Genomic DNA, 9,101 nt, shown 5'->3' with positions numbered 1-9,101 from the left:
ATAAAGACTGTGCAGACAGACGGACAAGGTGTGTTGTCTGGGGGTCAGGTATGGTGTCTGATTCTACTTCTGTCCCTAACTCTCTTCTAAGCCTTGAGTTAATGACCACCATTTTGTGCCTCTATCCCTGGATATAGAATGTGAAGACAGAATGATGATTTGCCTCACTCATGATATCCTTCAAAACCCCAAATGAGATAATGATTATGGAATTACTTAAAGAGAATAAAGATATTATTAGAACAAAAAAATGGAGGGGAGCCTGGGTGGCTCAGTCAGTTAAGTCAGGTTTGTTCTCACGGTTTGTGAGTTTGAGCCCCACATTGTGCTGTCTGCCTTCAGCACAGAGCCCTCTTCGGATCCTCTGCCCTGCCTCTTTCTGCCCCTCCTGCACTCTCTCTAAAACAAAATTTTTAAAAATGATAGAACAAAAAAAAAAATGGGGAGGGTTCAGGTAATTAGCACAAACATATCTTCTAAATTCTAAATACTGGAAACACACTTCTGTGACCTGGCTTATCCTCAACAACCACACATAGAAGCAAATGGACCCAGGAGGCATGTTTGAATGGGGTGATGCCAACTGACTTCTAGAAGGTAGAGGAGAAGTAAGGACACACGGCTCAGGCAGGGATATTATAAAAGACATTCTGTATATTTTAATTGTTCTAGTTCAGAACAAGGGATTGCAAAAACTTCCAGGTAACTTTTACAAGATCAGAGAATTGTTTGTACTCGGAAAGAGAAGACAAGAAGATGATCTTAAGGGTAACAGTTAAAGTGGGGGACTCTCTATGCCTTGTTTTAAGAATAAAAAGGAAATCAGAAGAAAAAGGAATATAAACATGTAACTCTAAACCCTCCCACTCAGGAGTGGGATTAAGGGGCATGTCAGCAGCAATGCTCATCTTCTCAGGCCAGCAGTTTACTCCTCTCGACTCACACCCAGGGCAGCACAGTTTGGAGAACAGGGACTTAACTGAGAGAAAAGCAAACCCATAATGCTGAACTTTCCCTCCACATCCAGGTGTCTAACATCAAGTAACACGAGCCCTTGTAGAGTGTGAAATTCCAAGGAGAGGCAAGGCTGTGGTGAGAAGGATGTGAGTTTTCAGGCTGACATTGGGACTGTAAGCCCTTCAGACAAAAACTCACAAGGCCAAGGACAAGCAGGTGTGGCCATAGGGCCTTGTGTATGGACAGGTAGATCACCATGGAAGAGGTATCTGTACTCCTACAAGTCGGCTCATCTTGCAGATAACGGGGCAATGGAACTCAGCACCTATTTGTGAATGCAAGGATTTGTTTGGGAATCATCTCTTTTATTCAGTATGATTCTTTGGCTCAGAAAATGGACTAGGTCACTCTTTAGAAATCGTACCTCTCCTTGTCCCAGGGGAGGTGTGAATCTGATGTGAGAAATTGTACTCTGGCAGACTGAAGATCTGCCTCTCTGGACTCTCTTTGTGTGCTGCCTATTTGCTTGCCTACAGGACACAGATTTTACATTTTGTTCTGGTTGCCCAGATGCAGGTAAGCTCATGAGAGCAGAGCACCTTTACTGTGCAGCTGGCAAACAGGCTGTACAATCTTGTCATTGAATTTAATTTATCAACAACAAAAACTGATATCCCAATCCCTGTCTGACTTCTATGTCTACTTTTTATTTCTTTTTGACTCTTGGAGGGAAGGGTTATTCAAAGTCGTAATAAGATTGTGGGTGAAATCATCTGTTTTTTTTTTTTTTTTTTCTCAGCCAACTTCTGTGAGAAGCTGGAGAACATTGACATTATAACTGTGGGAAGTGATTAAAAGGGAATCGCAGGTAAATTCTCAGAGTCAATGCATGACTTAGAAACTATGCATTCACCCTTGAATAATTCTTGTGATCCTAGTAGGGACTGTACTATTTTGAGAATAACTTATATTAGATGGTTTATGACATCAAAAAATAAATTGTAGTAAATATAATTATGAAGTTGCAAACTTGGTTCCAAAGAGCAAACTTTACAAATATGCAATGAGAGTATGTAGCTACACATAGAGACATACTACATATAAACAAAATGAGAGTTTGCTAATAATCTCTAGAATTGTAAATGCCAGTGAGAGCCTTAAACATAGAGCCTAGAATCTCATTCTCTTATGCCCTGTGGTAACCACTCCTGGGATTTTGAGGTGAAGTTGGATGTGATACATTGAGTAGGACACAGGAAAACCTGGGAAGACCCATAAGTGACAAAGCAGGATCATGAGAGGAAGGGCCCATGGATCTGAAGAATGGTATTCTATCCCCTGGACAAAGGAAGCACCAGAGGAAGCATGAAGGCCGTCTTTAAATATCCAAGTGGCAGTCATGTGGATGAAGAAGCTAGTTGTGTGGCTTCAAGAGGCCCAAATTGTAACTATAAAGAAGATTTTCTGACAAATAGATTTAATTGAAATAGAATGCCCCCTCCCCCACAGAGTGAGTTCTTAGTTATCAGAGTATAGACAGAATTCATCCACTAGGGAAGAATTAAATGGGATGAGGTATCATAGAGATATCCAGGATGATATGCTGTGATTCTAGAAATTACTCAGATAACAATTATGCACCAGCACAGTCTTGGATTATTATAACTATCTAATTCTAAATGTGGATTCTCTTCTCCTTTTTCCTTACTAGTTCACTCATGGGGGCTAAACTCGTGTTTGGCACTTGAGCACTTGACAAATATCTACCAAATAAATGAATGGTATACATTAAAATATTTTTGGTGATGATAATGATATATATGCTCAAAAAAATTGACTAGTAGGTTAATAAGGAAGAATGTTAAGTATCAGCAATTTTTTCTCATACTGTTTATTAACACAAGCAATTCTTCCTGATTTGGTAATATTTCTCTTTAACATTCTTTACATATGAGTTGAACACAATATTCTGAACAGCCTTGAGGCATCTCCCATTTTGAAAAAGAGCAGTATAGTTTACATTTTACAAAGGGTGCTCGCATTCATTATTTCTTTATAATTCTCAATGTAACTCATATAACTCAATGAAGCTGACATTTTCCAAATGAGGAAATGGGGCCCAGAGATAGAAAAGGACTTGCTCAAGGACGCAAAGCCAGTAAGTGCAGAAACTGAACCAAGGTTAAGGTCCATTAATTCTAACATGCATGCTCTTTCCACTATATGTCAAATTCCTCTGACAAAGGCACCATGTGAAAAAAAACCCAAACCAGTTACATGATTTTATTTGGTTGATTTGGTCAGACTTAACTACTCTTCATTTCCCCCATGTTTCTCTCTTTTTAGCATCCTGCACTCAGTAAAGCCAATAATTCACAGAAGATATGGTTCTGGGTTTTGCCTGGATGCTGAGTTGATGGTAATGCTATGTGAATATGACCACAACATAACTTGTTTTTATAAATATCCATTCCTTGCAGGCTTGTGAAACTACTCACTTGAAGTCTGAGTCCATTTGGCAGGGAGACAGGGACAGGGCAGCTGTAAGTTGGCACAGTTACCCTAGGCTAGTCCATCGCAAGCCACCTCACTTAAAGGAGGACTGGAAGCTGGTGCTGTAGTTTAATACCAGGACTGCTGGAAGCTCCCACCTTGTGACCTGGTATTGCAAGGTGATCTGTGATGGGAAGCTTTGAAATATCATCAGACATCCTCTGAGGGTATGCTTGCTGCTGCTTAAGTGCTTTGGAGAAGGGACATCTATTAAATGTGTTCAGTATTCTCCTTTCCCCTTCAATCACATCTTCTCTCATGTTTTCTTTTTCTCCCTCCTTGAGGAAATAGCCAAAAAGTAACATGTTCTCATAATGAGATAAAATTTTTTCATGTTAATTCATTTAATAAACTTGAGAACTTCTGATTTACCTGATGCTAAGTTCTGGAAATATAAAATACTATTTCTATGATCAATTAATCAGTCTAGTAAGAATGACAGCAATTAGATAAACAAGCAAAATAAAGGCTTATTTTTAGTATGATTGAGAAATTTGCAAGATGCTATCATTGGTATTCTTTAAGAAATTATCAGAATCAGTGCAACATATATGTTAAGCATATGTATAATAACCTTTCCCAAGCTAAATGAGAATGTGCCTATGGAGGACTCACCACATATCAGGAAAATTCAGGAAAAGAGGCCAACATTTAAATATCCTGAAGAAATTTAATTGTATAGTAATTGTCATAGTCTGAATTAAGATTCCCAGAAGAAGTAAATAGTGATCTTTTCTGGAAGAAAACTTCCCTCATAAAGACCCTTATTATTGTTTAAGTGATTTTGCTTGTGTAACTATAGTTCTTATAGAACAAAGTAATGTCATTTTAAAATGCTTTATATTTTCCCTGGAGTTTCTAGTTGCCTTTATTTTATTCTTGAAGTTTTTAATTTACCTTCTTTAGGCCTTATGCACAAATATACTCCTTGTTTTTCATTGATAACTCTTTGAATTAAATCCAAATGGTTCTTTGTAGCTCCCATTACAATATTGCCATTACAGATGATTGCCAAAGTATTGTCATATGGCCAACCGAATGCCAAAATAAGATTTAATTCCTCTTTAATTGAGATATATCCTCAAGTAGGTTTCTGTGTCAGTTTAGATTAAGTGTAGCTGCATATGAAAGAATAATAAAAAGTAAATGAGACCTAAGCAAGATAAAATTTTATTTCTCTATTACAAACAGAATTTTAGAGGTAGGCAATACAAAGCTGGTATGGTGGGTTCATATTGACATCTGGGACACAGTTTCTCATCTTTCTTTTCCACTGTCCTTCACCTTTGGCTTTCATTCTCAAGAAAGCCACAGAAGCAAAACTGAATGTTAGAGCTTCAGCTACTATATCTACAAATTGGAAGAATAAGAAAATTCTTTTAAAGCTATCTCCATGAAATTCCCCTCACAACACATCCACTACAAATCATTGGCAGAATGCAATCATGTAGTCATCCATAGCTGCAAAGGAGGCAGAGAATGTATTTTTTAAGTTTAATTGGAATGAGTCCAAGTAAAAATTATTTTCTATTGCTGAAATAGAAAAAAAGAATATATCATTGTGAGGAACAGATTTCTATCTTTCATATCTGAAAATATCTTAACTTTGATCTCACATTTGTTTTATATTTTGGCAGAGTGTAGAATTCCAAGTTAAAAATCATTTTCATCAGAACTTTGAAAGTATTTTTCTACAGTAATCCCGCACTCAATATTATGAGAGTAGGTAGTCCTTTATCTATTTATTTTTCCAAGGTGAATAATTTTTTTATTCATTTAAAAAGGAAATGAACAATAATGAAACTAATACAAAGGAGAAAACAGTTCAGAGAAAGTATAGCAGTTTCTTATCAAAATAAAAACTCCAAAATTCTAATTTCAGCAAGTATCATAAACCAGCTTTAAATCTCGACTTTGGGAAACAACCACTTGTTTATCACTGAATATATTCTAAAAGTGATGCTACAATCCTTCTCATCTGATCGATACAAGAGGACATGCTGTATACACAGGGGCACTGAGAAATCTTTCTATTCTGAGTGAAACCAGATGACTAGCATGGCTGCATATGGAAGCGTCCACCAGTAGGTAGTCTTTTAAAAGTGTCATACTTAACTGATCTACGGTTTTAGTCTTAATAGTCTTTTAGTTATTTATCCTTAAAGTTCTGAAATTTCACCATGATTTTTCCATTTGTTGTCATTTATTATATCTTTTAGCTATTAAAAACTATATTCCATTATTTCTTTAAATATTTTGTCATCCATTTCCTATATGTTGCTTTCTATGACTTCTAATACTTGACTGTCAGACCTTTAAGATTTGTCTTGTCATTTATCTTTTCTGCTATATTTTTGTTTCTACTTTCTTTGTATTTTACTTCATGGATGAAGGTAGTCTGAATGTTTTTCTTTCAATCCTTTACTTAATTCTTCTACTCAATATTTGTTTTGTTTGGGCAATAATATTTTAGTCATTACTATATCATTGTTAAGCCCCAAATCTTCCTTTTTCATAGTATCCTGTTATGTGATGGATGACAGGTCAGCTCACATGTCTCTGAGCATATTAATAATGTTTTTGTGAGTGTGTTTTTTCTCTATTCTTAAAGAGCTCTATGTTCTTTGAAACCTTCTTTTATTTATGTTACAATATATCTTATGTCATATCTTATTCAAATATTTAGTGATTCTTGATTTTCCATTCATATTTTAAAATAAATACATGTAAAAATATCAGTAAAATAGCTCATGAAACAAAGTCCTACCACTACAAACATTATCAAGTGTTGGAACATACACACACACACACACACACACACACACACACACACACACTTGAGAATTTGAAGATTTCAAAAGTAAAAAAGAAACTCAAAGCCATACCTAAGTATTAAAATAAAAGACAAATGGTTCACAGGGGGATCAGATTTAAATATAGGATAAATACCTAGCGAGGAGGTTTTAAGATCCAGGCTATTAAGCAAATAAATGTAACTTTAGCTCCTGAATAAGGCTCAGACCGTGGAAGGACATAACATGTAAACCCAATTAACTAATCTGAAAAATATATGTTAAAAGGCTAATCCGTATTAAGCTGAAAATCCAAGCCTGTGCAATGAGAGATCTAGAGTTCAAATTTGCACTTCACTCATAGGGAAGGAATTATAAGCAGAAAATGATATAACATGTGCTCTGGAATTGGTAACACTGGGTCTTAGCAAAGACAAATTTGAAATTGTCTGATAGAGATATGAGAATCAAGAACTATCAAGTGCTAACAAAAAAAGAAAGAAAGAGGAAGAAGAGAACTAGAACGAAGAATAAGAGGAGGAAGGGGAGAGGACACAAAAAATTATAAACAAAATATCATAATAAGATTCATCAAGTACAACAAACATAAAAGTTACACCTCATGAACTACAGGTAATAAACCAAGTTGAAGGAAACTTTTTTAAAGTTAGGAAAGTATGAAAATCTGGAAAAAAGGAATTTCTAAAAATAAAACACAAAGCTAACCTTTTCCAATTTTGATGAACTATATAAATCCACAGATTTGAGAAGCTCAACAAACCTCAAACAGAATAAACAAAAAGAAACCATACCACAGATGTAATAATCAATATTATGATAATAATCAAACTGCTGAAAATCCAGTGTTGAAGAGAAAATCTTAAAAACTACCAGAAAAAAAGCCACATTATATATAGAAGATGAGGATTAGAATCACTACAGATCAGAAATGATATCAGACAGAGTACAGTAAAAGGACATATTTAATATGCTAAAAGGAAAAAGTGTCAACCTATAATTCTATATTCAGTCAAAATATTCTTCAGAAATGAAGGTGAAATAAGGCCATTTCTAAACAAACAAAAGCTGTGAGAATTTATCATAAGCAAATTACACTATAAGAAATGTTATAGGAAGTACTTTATGCTAAAGAATGTTTCTAAATGGAAACTCAAATTTCTACAAAGAAAGAACACCAAAACTGGTAAGTATTGGAATTAGAAAAACATGTGTGTGCATGTGTAAACCTTTTTCCTTATTTTAAAAATTTCTCTGAAAGCTAATTGCCTGTTTAAGTAAATATGATAAAATGTATTTGGAATGTTATATATGTAGGAATTAAATATATCACAATAATATAGCAGGGAGGTATGAAAGTACCCTGCTGTAAGATACAATTTTGCATGGGAAATAAATAGGAATGAAAAACATACCATAGTTTATGCTTATGGCATCTTCAACTATAGCAACCACATATACAAGACACAGTGAACTGGAATACTAAAGCTACAAAATTAATTGATAACAAAGCAGGAAAAGACAACATAGGAACAGAGAACAAATAGTACAAATATAAAGCAAATAGCTAGATGGCAGAATTAAAAACAAATACATTGATAATTTCATTACATGTAAATTGTTTAAATACCCCATTAGAAGGCAGATATTTTTCAACTTTTTTAAAAGGGAAGATCATTTAGAGGGTACCTGGGTGTCTCAGTAAGTTAAGCATCTGACTCTTGGTTTTGGCTCAGGTCAGGATCTTGTGGTTCATGAGTCTGAGTCCCATGTAGGGCTCTGTGCTGCTGGTGTGGAGCCTGCTTGGTATTCTCTCTCTCTAGTTCTCTCTGCCACTCTCCTGTGCTCTCTCTGTCTGTCTCAAAATAAATAAACTTAAAAACAAAAGAGGAGCAATTATATGCTGTGAATAGGAAAATGGCTTTAAATAAAAAGACATAAGTTAAAAGTAAAATGATAGAAAAAGATAAATCATACAAACACTGAAATAGTTATATTAATAACAAAGTAGATTTTGGAATGAAGAGTATTATCTGAAATATGGCAAGACATTAAAAATGACAAATTCAACAAGAGTATATAATAATTCTGAATATGTAAACAACATCTAATAGCATCTAATACCAGAGCTTAAAATACATAAAGCAAAAGCTAATAGGCAAAATAGAAAAACTCACAATTGTATTTGGAGAATTTCAACATTCATCTCCGTAATTAATAAAAATGCATATATAAAATCAGTAAGGACATAATGAACTTACACAAAAATACTAATCAATTTGTGTTAGTTGACATTTATAGGACAATATACCAGCAAGAGAAGTAGACACATTCTTTTCAAGTGCACATAAAACATCCAACAAGCTAGACTATAAGCTAAGCTCATTTAGAAAGATCAAAGTCATAGAGAGTTTGATCACTCAAATATACACACAAACTTAATGGAAAATAAATGCCAAAAATTATCTGGAAAATACTCAAATATTTGGAAATTAAGGTACTTCTAAATATTCTATCATTCAAAGAAGACATTACAAAGGATATTATTTTTTCAAATGACATTAAAATCACTGCATATCAAAATGTGCAGGATGAAGCTAAAACAGTATTTAGAAAGAAATGAATTGCTTTAAAGTTTTCTTTTAGAAAATAGGACAGCTTAAAAACCAATTATCTAAATTTCCATATTAGCAAACTATGAAAAGTGACTAAAAGTAAGTGAAAGGTAGACAATAACAAATAAAATAATGAAAATTAATGAAATGGAAAACATACACACAA

Source organism: Hyaena hyaena, unplaced genomic scaffold, assembly GCF_003009895.1.
Source record: "Hyaena hyaena isolate Hyena2069 unplaced genomic scaffold, ASM300989v1 scaffold_97, whole genome shotgun sequence".
Taxonomy (NCBI): domain Eukaryota; kingdom Metazoa; phylum Chordata; class Mammalia; order Carnivora; family Hyaenidae; genus Hyaena; species Hyaena hyaena.
The sequence above is the reverse complement of the archived record's forward strand: the minus strand, read 5'-3'. Positions refer to the sequence as shown.